Consider the following 13,045-nt stretch of genomic DNA (forward strand, 5'->3'; position numbering starts at 1 on the left):
GGACTGGCAATTTTCATATTCTTTTGTTCATTTTTCAGTTTACTGTAGTGATTTAGAGTTTGAGTTTGGAGTCAAACAGATGTACGCTTTATGTAGCTACTTACTAATTATGTCATCTTAGGTAACTTAACTTTCATAAACCTTATCTGTATAATGGAGCATAAGGGAGGATTGTTTGTAATATTGAAGTTATAAAGTTTTTTGAGAAGATTATTTTATACAATGATTAACTATCAGGCTCTATCTAGAATGCAACATTCACTGTTGTTCTATTGTGGGTACAGGACCCATAGCAGATTCGACAGTATCTGGTTTTAGAGATTCTAGTAATTGTTCCGAGTGTCTCCCATCCTGCAGTCCTGTTAAAATGGAAAGCAAAGTGGCAGAGCTTACTGGTAAAACCACCTGTGCTTCGTAACACCCATAGTCAAAACAAGGAAGGATTGAGAAAAGGCAATGGAAGTCATCAGGGAAAATACTTTGTCTTATACTCTTGCTGAGCCGTGGCCAATTCCTTATGCCCCACCCCACCTCCAGCATAGTGAGATGGACTCTGAGCAAAGCCTTCTGCAGGTTGGCAGTGCCTGGCCTCCGTTCCACAGTTCAACTTTTCTTGAACTCCTGAACCCAATGAGTCCACCTTTCTGTGGCCTTAGACCAGAGTACATTGAGAGAATTACTGAAAGAGGCTGGAGTTTGTCCTTGGAAGTTTATGGCTTATGAGAAAAGAAAGAAAACTACCTGTGTCCTATATAATTTCTTAAGGTCAGAGAAGCCTCTGCAGAGCAGAGAGGTACTAAGGATTCTCTGAATAGATTGCCAAAAAGAGAGTCGATGGAACCACATCTTAATTTCCTGCAGATCTTAACAGGCACTGAGGACAACCTAAATGGTGACTGTCACTTTCACAGGAGGTAAGTGTCATAGAGCTACTGGGTTAACGGCAGGGTTAGGCGAGGCTTCTCTCTACCAAGGAAGGGCTTGTGGCCCAGAATATTCTTAGTGATGGAAATAGCTGGCATAAATCAAAACTTAAGGCAATCACACTTACCATTTTTATAGATAGAAGATAGCAGCAGACAGAGCCAGAACAACATCAGAAATGTTTCTCATTCATTTATAACAGTGAACCAGTTACCTCTGCTTCCTCTCTGCCAACTGCCTCTCTCCAACCTCCCAATACCAGAAGAGTGAGATGCAGAAGTGGAAAGGCAAGGAGATACTCTGAACCAAACCTTCTCCTTGTACTTTGTTTTGAAGTATTAGAAACAAAGAGCAAAAGAGAAGTCTAATCACTATTCCCACTTCAGGTCTACGGGACTAGGACTTTAACCTGCTCTTGGAGAGGGGAGAAAATCAGAAGTAAATCATCAAGTGTAAGGATTTGTGTTTAAATTCAACTGAGGCTTAAAAACTAAGTGACCAGAAATCATTGGAATCTGCTAAAAATCTCATTTGGGGTTTTGAAAAGGAGCTATTACAGAACATTTAAGGTAATATTTGATTAAAAAATACATTATTTAGAATTTATTTTGCACTGAATTTATATTGCTCAATAAATCAATTTTATAAGAAATGTTCTAAAAGAAGTTTCCAGTATTGAACAAATGCTAAACAAATTGCCTTGTTTGATACAGTATTATAGGTGCTGTGCATGTCTCTCCGTATTTTTTTTAAGTCAATTGGTAATTCATACCTTTTTAGAAATGTGTCCCAATCTAGGTTATCTAATGTGCCAACATAAATTTATTATTTTTCCTTATATTTCTTATGTTGAAACAGTATTTGTTACAATGGCAATCCACATCCGGGTCCAAAGTCTGTATGAGTTTCCTATTGCTTCTGGAACAAATTAACAATTTAGTGGCTTAAAACAATACCAATTAATTACCTTATAGGTCTAGACGTCAGAATTCCTAAAACCAAGGTGTCAGAAGTACTGCACTCCATCTGGAGGCTCAAAAGAGTACCTGTTTACTTGCCTTTTTAAGCTCCTAGAGGTTACCTACATTCCTTGGAATCCTTCCTCCATCTTCAAGGCCAGCAGCACAGCACCTTCAATATATTTCTTTCTCTCCTCTTCTCCCATCACACACTCTCTCTCACTTTTACTTCTGTTGTCACATCTCATTCTCTTTGACCCTCCTTCCTTTCTTTTAGAAGGACTCTTTTGATTATATAAAGCCAGCCAGATAATCCAGCTTAATGTTCCCATCTCAAGGCCCTTAAATCAATCACATCTGCAAGGTCTCTTATCATTCATAGGTACTGGCGACTGGGATATGGTCAACTTTGGAGGGCCATTATTCTGTACAGAATATGTACAAAACTCAGCTAGTGCCCAGAATCCTGATCTATAGAAACTGAGGTAAGAAATAGTCATTGTTTTAAGCTGCTAAATTTGTGGTAATTTGTTATGTAGAATAGAGAACAAATACATTATAGTATCATAAAAGCCAAAGCACATTTAAAGAATAAACTAATAGCTTTGCAAATTACTTAGCAGACAAAGATGGCTGAAATTGACAAATAATTCTCATTTAATTATGCAAATATCACTGATAAATTTTGCTGATCTGACAGATTATGTGGGTGCAAAGTAGATTCAAGTGGCTGGGGAAGGAGTGGAAGAGGAGTTAATGGTAAATACGAAGTAAACTTGTGGAGAAGTTTCACTCTGAAGAAAGGTCAGGTCTAAGGAGACTTAACAGGAAATGGAGAGAGACAATTTGTTTTAGACTTGTCAATAAGTTCTTTTTTAAACACAAGAGACTTGGAAATTTTTAAAGACTCTTTAAAGATTTAATTGAAGAGTGACTGAGGAAGAGTGAAGTAATCACCACAATAGCTTCATTTTTTTGTCTTAAATATTTTCTAATTAGATCTATTGTCTGTGGTTATTCATTCAAGTATAATAAGCCTCTGAAAATAAAATTCAAAAATATAAAATAAGCTTTTATTTATTTTTCTTCTAGGAAAACGTATTATTTAATTTTGCCTTTTATACCTATAGGAATCAAATTTTATTCAAACATCTGTCATGATAAATTAATTTTCTAATCTTTATTTGTAACTATTTACAATTGATGATATCACAAAAATGATACATTACTCTGTGTCCAGGCTGACCTGAAATATATTTTTAGAAATTCAGATATTTTAATCAATGTACAACACATTTTTTCTCTCAGCTGTTAGTTACTTTGATAAAGAAGTATCTTACATGAAGTAATTACTTACCTTTGAAAACAGAAATGCATAAAGTATAATTTGTAAGGAATTTGTCATATTTTCAATAGCAAGCATTTGGACATTAGTGACATGACAAGGCAGTTACCTATATGTTAAGAGTTATTTAAAGTATTACGAGATTAGAATACATTTTTTACACTGAACCTACAGGTCTCAAGTATTTAAATTCCACGTATACTGAGAAATGTATTTTGAGCCCTCAAGCATATTTTCCCCTCTGGTAATTATTTCTATAAAAAATAATCATTTGCATGACAGGAATTTTGGTGAATGGTAATTTGTAATAATTTTGAAACCTACAGTAGTCATAAGACCAAAATAATTATATTTTGTATTTTCATTATTGTAAGGATCTCTATTAATATAAAAGAGAATTAAAAAGAGGAAGACAATTTCTATAATTTAATCTTATCAAAGAGGTATTGGGGAAATAATTATATTTATAAACGTGTGCTCATATACATGTACATTAGGTAACTTGAGAAAACTTCATGAAATCAATTGTTACTTAAAACAAATTTAAAATAACACTTCAAAAATACGTACAGCTGATGTGTGAGCTTACAAAGTACTGGGATAGAACGGACAATGGCTTTTTCTTTAATGTCTCTTTTTATAAAAATTTTAGTCTTCACACAATGCCACTAGAAATCTGACATGTTCCTTCTGCCTAATTAATTGTTAGGTGTCATGTAACTTGCTTATTAAAATTTTTTAGAATTTTTTTGTATCAGTGGAGTATGAAAATAGTTATGCTTCACTGCACTGTTTAATGTTACATGCCATGAACTATGAAAAGATGATTAAAACATATCCTTGTCCTGATATTTGTTGAAATAGGAAATGCTATAAAATCAGACCCGATAGGGACATGTCACAGTTTGATGTCATTAATATTCGGACAAGTGTAAGCAGGAATGCTCTTGGAACTGAGAGAATATGCTTGCTCCACACAGATGGCATAGTTTACTTCAGCATGTGGGGCTTCCAAAGACATGCTCCTAAGCTGTGTTTTTGTGTTTGTTTTAAAATAAAATGAATGCTGAAGGGTACCTCAAGGTCTGTGAGACCTAAAATCAGAATAACCTATATATGATTACTAATACTTTTGTAACACACACATACAGACACACACATCAATTGATTGAACTAGTTTCTGCAGAGATAACCTACCTAATAACAGGCTCTACTATGAGGGTTAATTCTAATTTACTATGACCCCTAGAAATATTTTAAATCCAAGCAATTACAATCCATGAATGACAGCAGAGCTGCCACTAGAAATACAGGATATGAAAAAGAAATTTTAGAACTGTTTACAGCAAAACTGTAACTATTAGTAATAAAATAAGGCATAGAATTATTACAGATACTCAATTCATTAACTGATTTAGTACACTATCTTTTGTTGTCAACATACATACCAGGTGCTCTGTTTTGTTTAGTTAATATATTTATTTTTAGTGTTTGAAGTAAAAAAAATTTTTCTTATATTTAACTAACTGCTTACAGCTTGATGGGTAAGGTGTGGGCTGTCAGGCTATCTGGGAATGAGTCACGGTTCTTACTGGCGGGTGACCTTAAATTAGATACTCAAACTCCCACTGTCTCAGTTTTTCAAGTGTTAAATTTGAGATAATGATAGTATTTAATTCACAGGGTTGTTGTGAGTATTGAGCACTTTAGTGTATGTGAAATACTTAGAACTGAGCCTGGCGAATTGTTCATGGGTGAACACATTACAAACACCTTGCTAAACAGAGCCATAGCCAAGGCATTTGCTGAAAGTATTTGAAGAAAGAAGGTATTTTCTTCTGGCATTTCTAAGCTAGAGCTCTTGGTCACAAGCTGAAGAAGGCTTGTTTCAAATAAAGCTACTTTAAAGGAAAGCAGGGCTGAATGTTGGGGAGATTAAAAGGGAAAGTCTTCTGATGCCAACCTTCATTTGGATCTGTCAAAGGTTAGAGTGAATCTGTTCAGTTGGGTAACCTTTATAGTTATGTAAGCAAATCAATTCCCCTTGGGTTCTAGCCAATTAGAGTAAGATAGCTAAAATTTTCAACTAAAAAATTCCTAATATAATAGTTATATGTAGGCTTTTTCTTTCCTTTTTAGTTGTGTTAAAATACACATAATTTTTTTTTTATCATCTTAACCCTTTTAAGTGTACAGTGAAATGTATTCATGTTTTTGTGCAACTATCACCACCACCCATCACTGTAATTCTCTCCACTTTGTAAAACTGTAGCTCTACACCCATTAACATTCTCTTCTAGTGAAAAAGAAATTACAGAAAAACATTAAAATCTCAGTTAAGGATGTTAATTACATGGACACATCAATGTAATATACTTTTTCTCCTTTATAAAAGTCTGTTATATTTTAAATGATAAAACAAATTCAGTACAATATTTATACCTGATAGCTTCTTACTTGATTTAGTAAAGTATCTGAGGTGAATTTTCTTATAACAACCACAGAAGACATTAGCAGGGAACACACTGAAATACCAATTTTATTAACTCCTAAAAACCTAATCAGAACAAAAATCTCATAAACTAATCATTTACAACTAAAATACATTTTTTCAAAACATATAAAACAGGGCTACCAACAACAATGCTCATAAAATTATGTTCATGCTTTCTTGAGCCTTTAAAATTTTTTCCAGAGCATCATATTTTGCTCAAATATAAATTCTTTGCTTTCCATATATCATATCTGAAGGTGAATGAGTTCTAAAACTTCAGTCTAATTGAAGTTTTATTGTGACATTGACATTAAATACATGCATGAGATATGCAAGTGTAAATATAAAATTTTATGCTTACCAAATCAAGTAAAATAAAAAGGAAAGTTTCTAAAGAGTGATCTATATCATGTGATTGTACACTATTATAAAATTAAATACTAGGTCAAAATTTCCCTGATAACAAGTGATCATGCAAGTTGAATTTTAAAAAAAGAACTAAAAAATATAAAACTATTTTTAAGTTTTTTGGCATATTTATCTTGGATATTTAATTAATTCTTTTTGATTTGGGGATTTTGTCTCTATTTCACAACTTGACAGGCAGCACTAAGGGAGTGAAACATAGAGTCTCAAGCTGGAAGGGTGGAGCTTGGGAGATACTTCCCTGGCACAGTACCTGCTGGGGGCAGTTTAGTTGGTGGCTCTAGACAAAGAAAGTTCTTGTTTGAATCTATAGAAAGACTAAACTCAGTGAATAGCTCCTCATACTCCTGATGGAAAGCAGAATTCTAACAACATTTTCTCTGAAGACATGGATTATGTCTGGCCCACTTCTTTTGCCTTACATTGTGGGGAGGATGTATTGCTCCGCCTGACTGATGTTCGGCTTGGCAAAGTGATTTGAATAGTCCTCTACAATACAACCAGGTGTAATCTGAGCAGAAGTCTAAAAGATGCTTGCACAGCAGTGTTTGTTCTTGAAACTTGGGTGATCTGCCATGAGAATAGCAGACCCCAGAGCTGCTTCCCCTTAAACCTGGGCTATAAAGTGGAACAGGTGTGAACTCAATCTGCAGCTCTGAAGAAAGAAAAATCAGGCTGCAGACTGAAGCATATACATCTAACCACTAAATTGGCTGAACTACAGTCACCTACCCTGCAGAACTTGCATGGGATAATGTTTGTTATTCTAAGTCACAGATTTGAGGGGGCTTTCTAAACAACAGTATTGTGGCAATAACTGACTCACACAGATATTGGAACTTAGAGCCCAAAATTAAAATATGTAGCACTGGCTCTGGATTGACAACAGATAGAAAGGAAATGCGCAGGAATAATGATTTATATCATTTATAGAAGATAACAGCAGATTGTAAACTGAGGTAGGGTTTCTCTGGTACAATCTTGAGGCAGAAATTTTTCCCCAGAAAACAAATTTTTAATTCTTCATGTCTTCAACTGTTTGGGCGAGATTCATTTACATAATGAAGTGAATGTGAATACTTCAAGGCAATGGATTGTAAATATTAATCACATTTATAAAAGATCTCTGTGGCAAAATCTAGACTAGTGTTTGACCAAATGATTAGATCAAACACTATAGCCTAGCCAGATCGACACACAAAATTTTACCATCACTGTAGCTATAACTAAAGAAAGAAATAGCCATATCTTGAGAAGGACTGTAGTTGTGATTTTCTAGACATGGTTTGACTGGGATGAAAAGTGTTTTAACTTTCAAACTTAATTTTATGCATAAATTGAACAAAGGAGTATAGCTATGTGACAGTATCAGTTATTTGCAGAAATAAAATAGTTCAATAAAATTCATTGCCCATTTTATATAAAATAATTTCAATTCAGTTCATTAAAATATTTTTTAGCTTTATGACACTGGCTTGCCATTTTTCTTCTTCCAGTGTCCTTTTCAGCTTTTGGTATCATGAATTCATTGACAAGTGAGCTGATAGTATTATCACTATTCCTGTTTTTTGGAAGAATTTTTGAATTTCGAAATTTTTTTGTAAATTTTTATTAGAATTCTCTGTTGAAGCCATAAATGCCTATAGTTTCATTGTGGAAAAGGTTTTATTGAAGCCTTCAAATTTCTTGAATAATTAAATAAATATACAGATTCTTTATTTAATTTTGTTTCAATACTTTAAGTTATATTTTTCAAACAATTTTTCTATGAAATTTTAATGTTCCATTTTTGATGGTATGCTTTTCATAATATTAATTTATTGCCATTTTATTGTCTACAGGATTATAATGCCCTCTTTTTTCCTGACAATTATTACTGAATCTTCATTTCTAAAATTTGTATTAATATTACCAAAGAGTTAAATTTCAATAGTCTTTAGGGAGAACCAATTTTGTCTTCAATGATTATATCTATTTTATGTTTGTTTTTTATTTCATTAATTTTTCTTGTTATCTTTATTATTCTTTCTTCTACTTTCCGTGCGGTGCTACCTTTTTCTAGTTTTTAGACATATACCCTTAGGTTTTTGATATTGTGCCTTTCTTCTATTATAATATATTCATGGCTATAAATTTCTCTCCTAAATGGCTTAATTTGTTTAATACAGTTTTGGTTTGTAGTATTTTCCTTACCACCCAGTCCAAGCTATATTCTAATTTTCAGGGTGTTTTCTTCACAGGCACATGAGAATTTATATTAAATATTATTTGTATTACATATAAAGTATGCATTCTACATTTGTTTGTAAACATATCAGGATTTTTGTAGATGTCTTTTAGTTATGAATTTCTAGCTTTATTTCTTCTCACTGTCCCTTTTTGCCTTATCTAAAACCTGTATTACTGAAAGCATAAATATTGAGAATTTTCATATATTCTTGGTGAATAATCTTATCATTATGCCATGTCCCTGTTTATCACTAGTAATGCTCTTTGGCTAAAGCCTTTCTGATCAGTTATTAACACAGCTATACTAGTTGTTTTGTTGTAGTTATTACGTTATTTTTTGTCTAAATGATTTATCAGTTATCTGTTACTGCGCAACAACTTATTCCAAAACTTAGTGGCTTAAAACAACAATAGTAATTTATTATTTCTTGCAATTTCTCTAAGGGAGCAGCTTAGCTGGATATTTCTGACTTGAGTGTCACTCAAAAGGTTGCAAGAGGTTAGCTGAGACAACAGTTATATGCAGGTTTGACTATGGCTGGAGAATATTTTTCAAAAGTGATTCTTTAACATGGTTGGAATGCTGTGCTGGCTCTCGTTGGAGGCCTCTGTTTCTGCTCAAGTTTGCCTTTCTACAGGTTGCTTAAGTGTACTCATGACATGAAGGCTGCCTTTCTGTAAAGAAAGCCATGTACAAACCTCAACGTATTTTATAATCTAGACTCTGACACACTGACATTGAGTCAGAATTCTACAGAGAACACAGATCAGCTCTATTCAGTATGGTATTGCACTGCACAATTCTGTGAATACTAGGAAGTGAGAACCACTGGGGGCTATTTCAGAGGTTGTCTACCACATGTGGTCTATTTGTTCCTTCATTCTACTTTCAAACTTTCTATGTCTGTACATTTTATAGCTATTTCTTATAAATACCATATAGTTTTTACTCCATCTGGCAATTATTTTTCTTTAAATTTTAGCATAAGTCAGTGAAATAGCATTGAACATAATTTTGGATTTACATTAGTGTAATTCTACCAACTTAGTAGAGATGACTTATTTGTCTTATCTTTTTAATATTTATTTTCCTCTCTCTTTTGGAATAATATATATGTTATTATTCCATATTACTCCCATATTAGCTTGGCAGTTTAGTGTTGTGTATATGTGTTCAATTTTTTTTTAATGCTAGTATAAAGAATGCACCATGCTTCCTTGGCTAAGTAAATTATAATCTTACTTTGTTCTTTTATTGTTCCCCTAAAAAACACAATTTTAATAGATTTTTTTAAACTCCATTTACTAGAGTTTTTAAATTACATGCAATTATTTTGGTGATTTTAATTCTAACATATGTGTTTCTTATTTCATCCAGTTAACATTCCCTTAGATTAGATTGTATATTTACCTCTTATAACTCTTCATTTCTTTCTGCTTCTCTGTGCTACCATCTGGAGAATATTCTTTTTCTTAAGTTACACCATTCAATATTTCTTTTTTCTGTGCCTGTTGGTGCAAATTCTCTAAACTTCTCTTTCCCTAAAACTGACTTTTTTCACTTACATTATCATAAAATATTTTGTGCTGAGTTTATATTTAAAAGTTGGCAGTGTAATTTCTTTAGATTTTTAATGCATCATCCCTTTATATTATAACTTTAATTTTTTTTCTATTACTATTATTTGTGTGGCAGCTGGAAGTCTAATTATTGTCCCTATAAAAGTAATTAGTTTTAATTCCTGATTATTCATGAGATTTTCTTCATGTTTTTACTTTTCAACAGTTTCATTCTGATGTGCCTTGTTAAGACATTTCTGTTACTTTATGGTGGGTCTTCTTTTGAAGTCTGGGCCTGAAGAGTCCATTTCGCCCCTGTAGATTTGTTTCTATTGCCTCTTTTAACTCCTGATTTGGACCATGGTGCATTTGCCTAGTTCTATTTGATTGAGTGTCTAAAACTGTATACAAGAAAGTATAGAAATAAGAAGAGGAATAGGATAGTATAATTTTTCTTAAGAAAGGATTTACATTTGTTCCCTGGGATCTTTATTTGAATTCCAGAAAAAAGGTAAACTTAATTTCCCCTCAAGGGCTGTCTACTTCCTGCAACAGTTGATCTCTAAGTGTAAACCCTCAGGGTCCAAATGTAAATTAAGAGAAATTAAATTAGTTCTACTTTCTTTGACACATTCTACCTGAATTTGTGTGTGTGTGTGTGTGTGTGTGTGTGTGTGTGTGTGTGTGTGTGTGTATGATTTTGGGTCTGAGTCTCTCAAAAGCACTTTTCACATTATTATCCTAACAGACATTTCTTTGAGAACTGACAGACCCATTTAGGGAAAAAGATGTTCCAAAATACCTGGCTACACTCTCTGCTCCTCCTTGTTCAACAGACAGCCTCATCTTCTATGAATGCCAGCTGCATCCTTGAGATACAATGGTAAAGGTCAGAGTGAATGGATTTGGTCATATCAGGCGCCTCATCACTAGGGCTGCTTTTAACTCCAGCGAAGTGGACATTGTTGCCATCAGTGGTTCCTTTATTGACATCAACTACATGGTCTACATGTTCCAGTATAATTCCACCCATGGCAGGTTCCCTGGCACAGTCAAGGCTGAGAACAGGAAGCTTGTCATCAATGGAAAGTCTATCACCATCTTCCAGGACCAAGATCTTGCCAACATCAAATGGGTGATGCTGGTGCTGAGGTAGCTGTGGAATCCACTGGTGTCTTCACTACCATGGAGAAGGCCAAGGCTCACTTGAAGGTTGAAGCCAAGAGGGTCATCATCTCTGCTCCATCTGCTTGATGCCCCTGTGTTCACAATGGGCGTGGACCATGAGAGGTATGAAAACTTTCTCAAGTTTGTCAGCAATGCCTCTGGCACCACCAACTGCTTGGCCCATCTAGCCAAAGTCATCCATGACCACTTTGGCATCATGGAGGGGATCATGACCACAGTCCATGCCATCACTGCCACTCAGAACACTGTGGATGGCTCCTCTGGGGAACTGTGGTGTGATGGCTGAGAGGCTGCCTAGAACATCATCCTTGTTTCTACTGTCACTGCCAAGGCTGTGGACAAAGTCATCCTCTAGCTGAATGGGAACCTCACCAGCAATGGCCTTCTGTGTCCCCATCCCCAGTGTGTCAGTCATGGATCTGACATGCAGACTGGACAAAGTTGCCAAATATAATGACATCAAGAAGGTGGTGAAACAGGCATCAGAGGGCCCCCTCAAGGGCATCCCGGGTTACACTGAGGCCCAGGTCTGTGACTTCAATAGTGACACTCACTTTTCCACCTTCTATTTTGGGGCTGGCATTGCCCTGAATGACCACTTTGTCAAGCTCATTTCCTGGTACAACAATGAATTTCACTACAGCAACGGTGTGGTGTACCTCATGGTCCACATGGCCTCCAAAGAGTAAGAGCCCCTGGTCCACCAGCCCCAGCAAGAGCATGAGAGGAACAGAGAGACCCTCAGCTGCCAGGGATTCCTTGCCCCATCTCAATGCCTGAACACACTGAGAATCTCCTGACTTCCACACAGTTTCCAGCCCAGACCCCCTGAAGAAAAGAAGGGGCTTAGGGAACCTTACCTTGCCATGTACCATCAGTAAAGTTCACTGAACCCAGAAAAAAAAAAAGTGGCTAAACTATCATTTTTCAATCTCCAGAATCTCTGTCTTACATTTTTCCCATTGTTTCATTGGGTCTTTGATATTACGTACATGTAAATATATATATATATATATATATTTTTTTTTCCAGCTTTTCTCTGCCATAGTGGGTGGTTGCCAGAATTACCTAACCCAATATTATTTTACCTTACTCTACTGAAGAAATAATTAGCTGTCTCATATAGGTTGTTTGATATTATCAATATGTTTTCTTTTAAATAAATGTGCTTACTTCTTCCTATTTAATATATACGTTAAATATTGTCAAATTAAGTGATTTTGCTGAATTTAAAACAAATTAGAAATATAAACTGGAAAATTTTAGATTCAGAGTGTCACAGAAATACATTATGATTTAATTTAATTACTTATTTGAATAACTTTAAAAGGAGACTACAAATATCTGAGTATTTTTCACCAATTTATATGACTGTATTAAAATGTGATGAAATATTTTATACAATTATAATATAAAATCATTAAGGTTAGAAATATTTTTCATAATATTATGATCTTGCTATCACCTACCATAAAATTCATTTTCCAAATTCAGTTATCAATCAATAAAAATAATTTAAATAATATCTTAGTGGTAGATTAAAAAACTATTACACGTTACTTAACATTAACTATTCTGTCACAGATTTTGGCTGTAAATCTAACTATTAAGAAATCTTAGCACATATATAGTATAAAAATATCATGTACCGAAATTCATCACATATTGAAGTATATTTAGCCATCAATACCATTTCACAGAACATCGTCTAATATTTTTCCTATTTTTCCCTACTATCTGTAAACTATGGATATGATAAACAAGCAAACACTTGTTAACTAATTGTGTTGGAAACACCACACATCAACTTAATTTAATTACTAATTAAGTCCAATCCAAATGGAAAGATTATGAAAGAAAGAGGAAAATAATGATCTTTTGGTCAAAACATGTTTTCTTCTTTAAGGTGTCTGTTAAAAG

General features: G+C 34.2%; 1 pseudogene; it reads left to right on the top strand.

The window, feature by feature from the left end:
- Nucleotides 1-10,749: 10,749 nt before the first annotated feature.
- Nucleotides 10,750-11,814, top strand: LOC105087075 (glyceraldehyde-3-phosphate dehydrogenase-like; annotated as a pseudogene).
- Nucleotides 11,815-13,045: the final 1,231 nt, after the last annotated feature.

The sequence above is a fragment of the Camelus dromedarius genome, chromosome 1 (assembly GCF_036321535.1).
Source record: "Camelus dromedarius isolate mCamDro1 chromosome 1, mCamDro1.pat, whole genome shotgun sequence".
NCBI classification, from domain to species: domain Eukaryota; kingdom Metazoa; phylum Chordata; class Mammalia; order Artiodactyla; family Camelidae; genus Camelus; species Camelus dromedarius.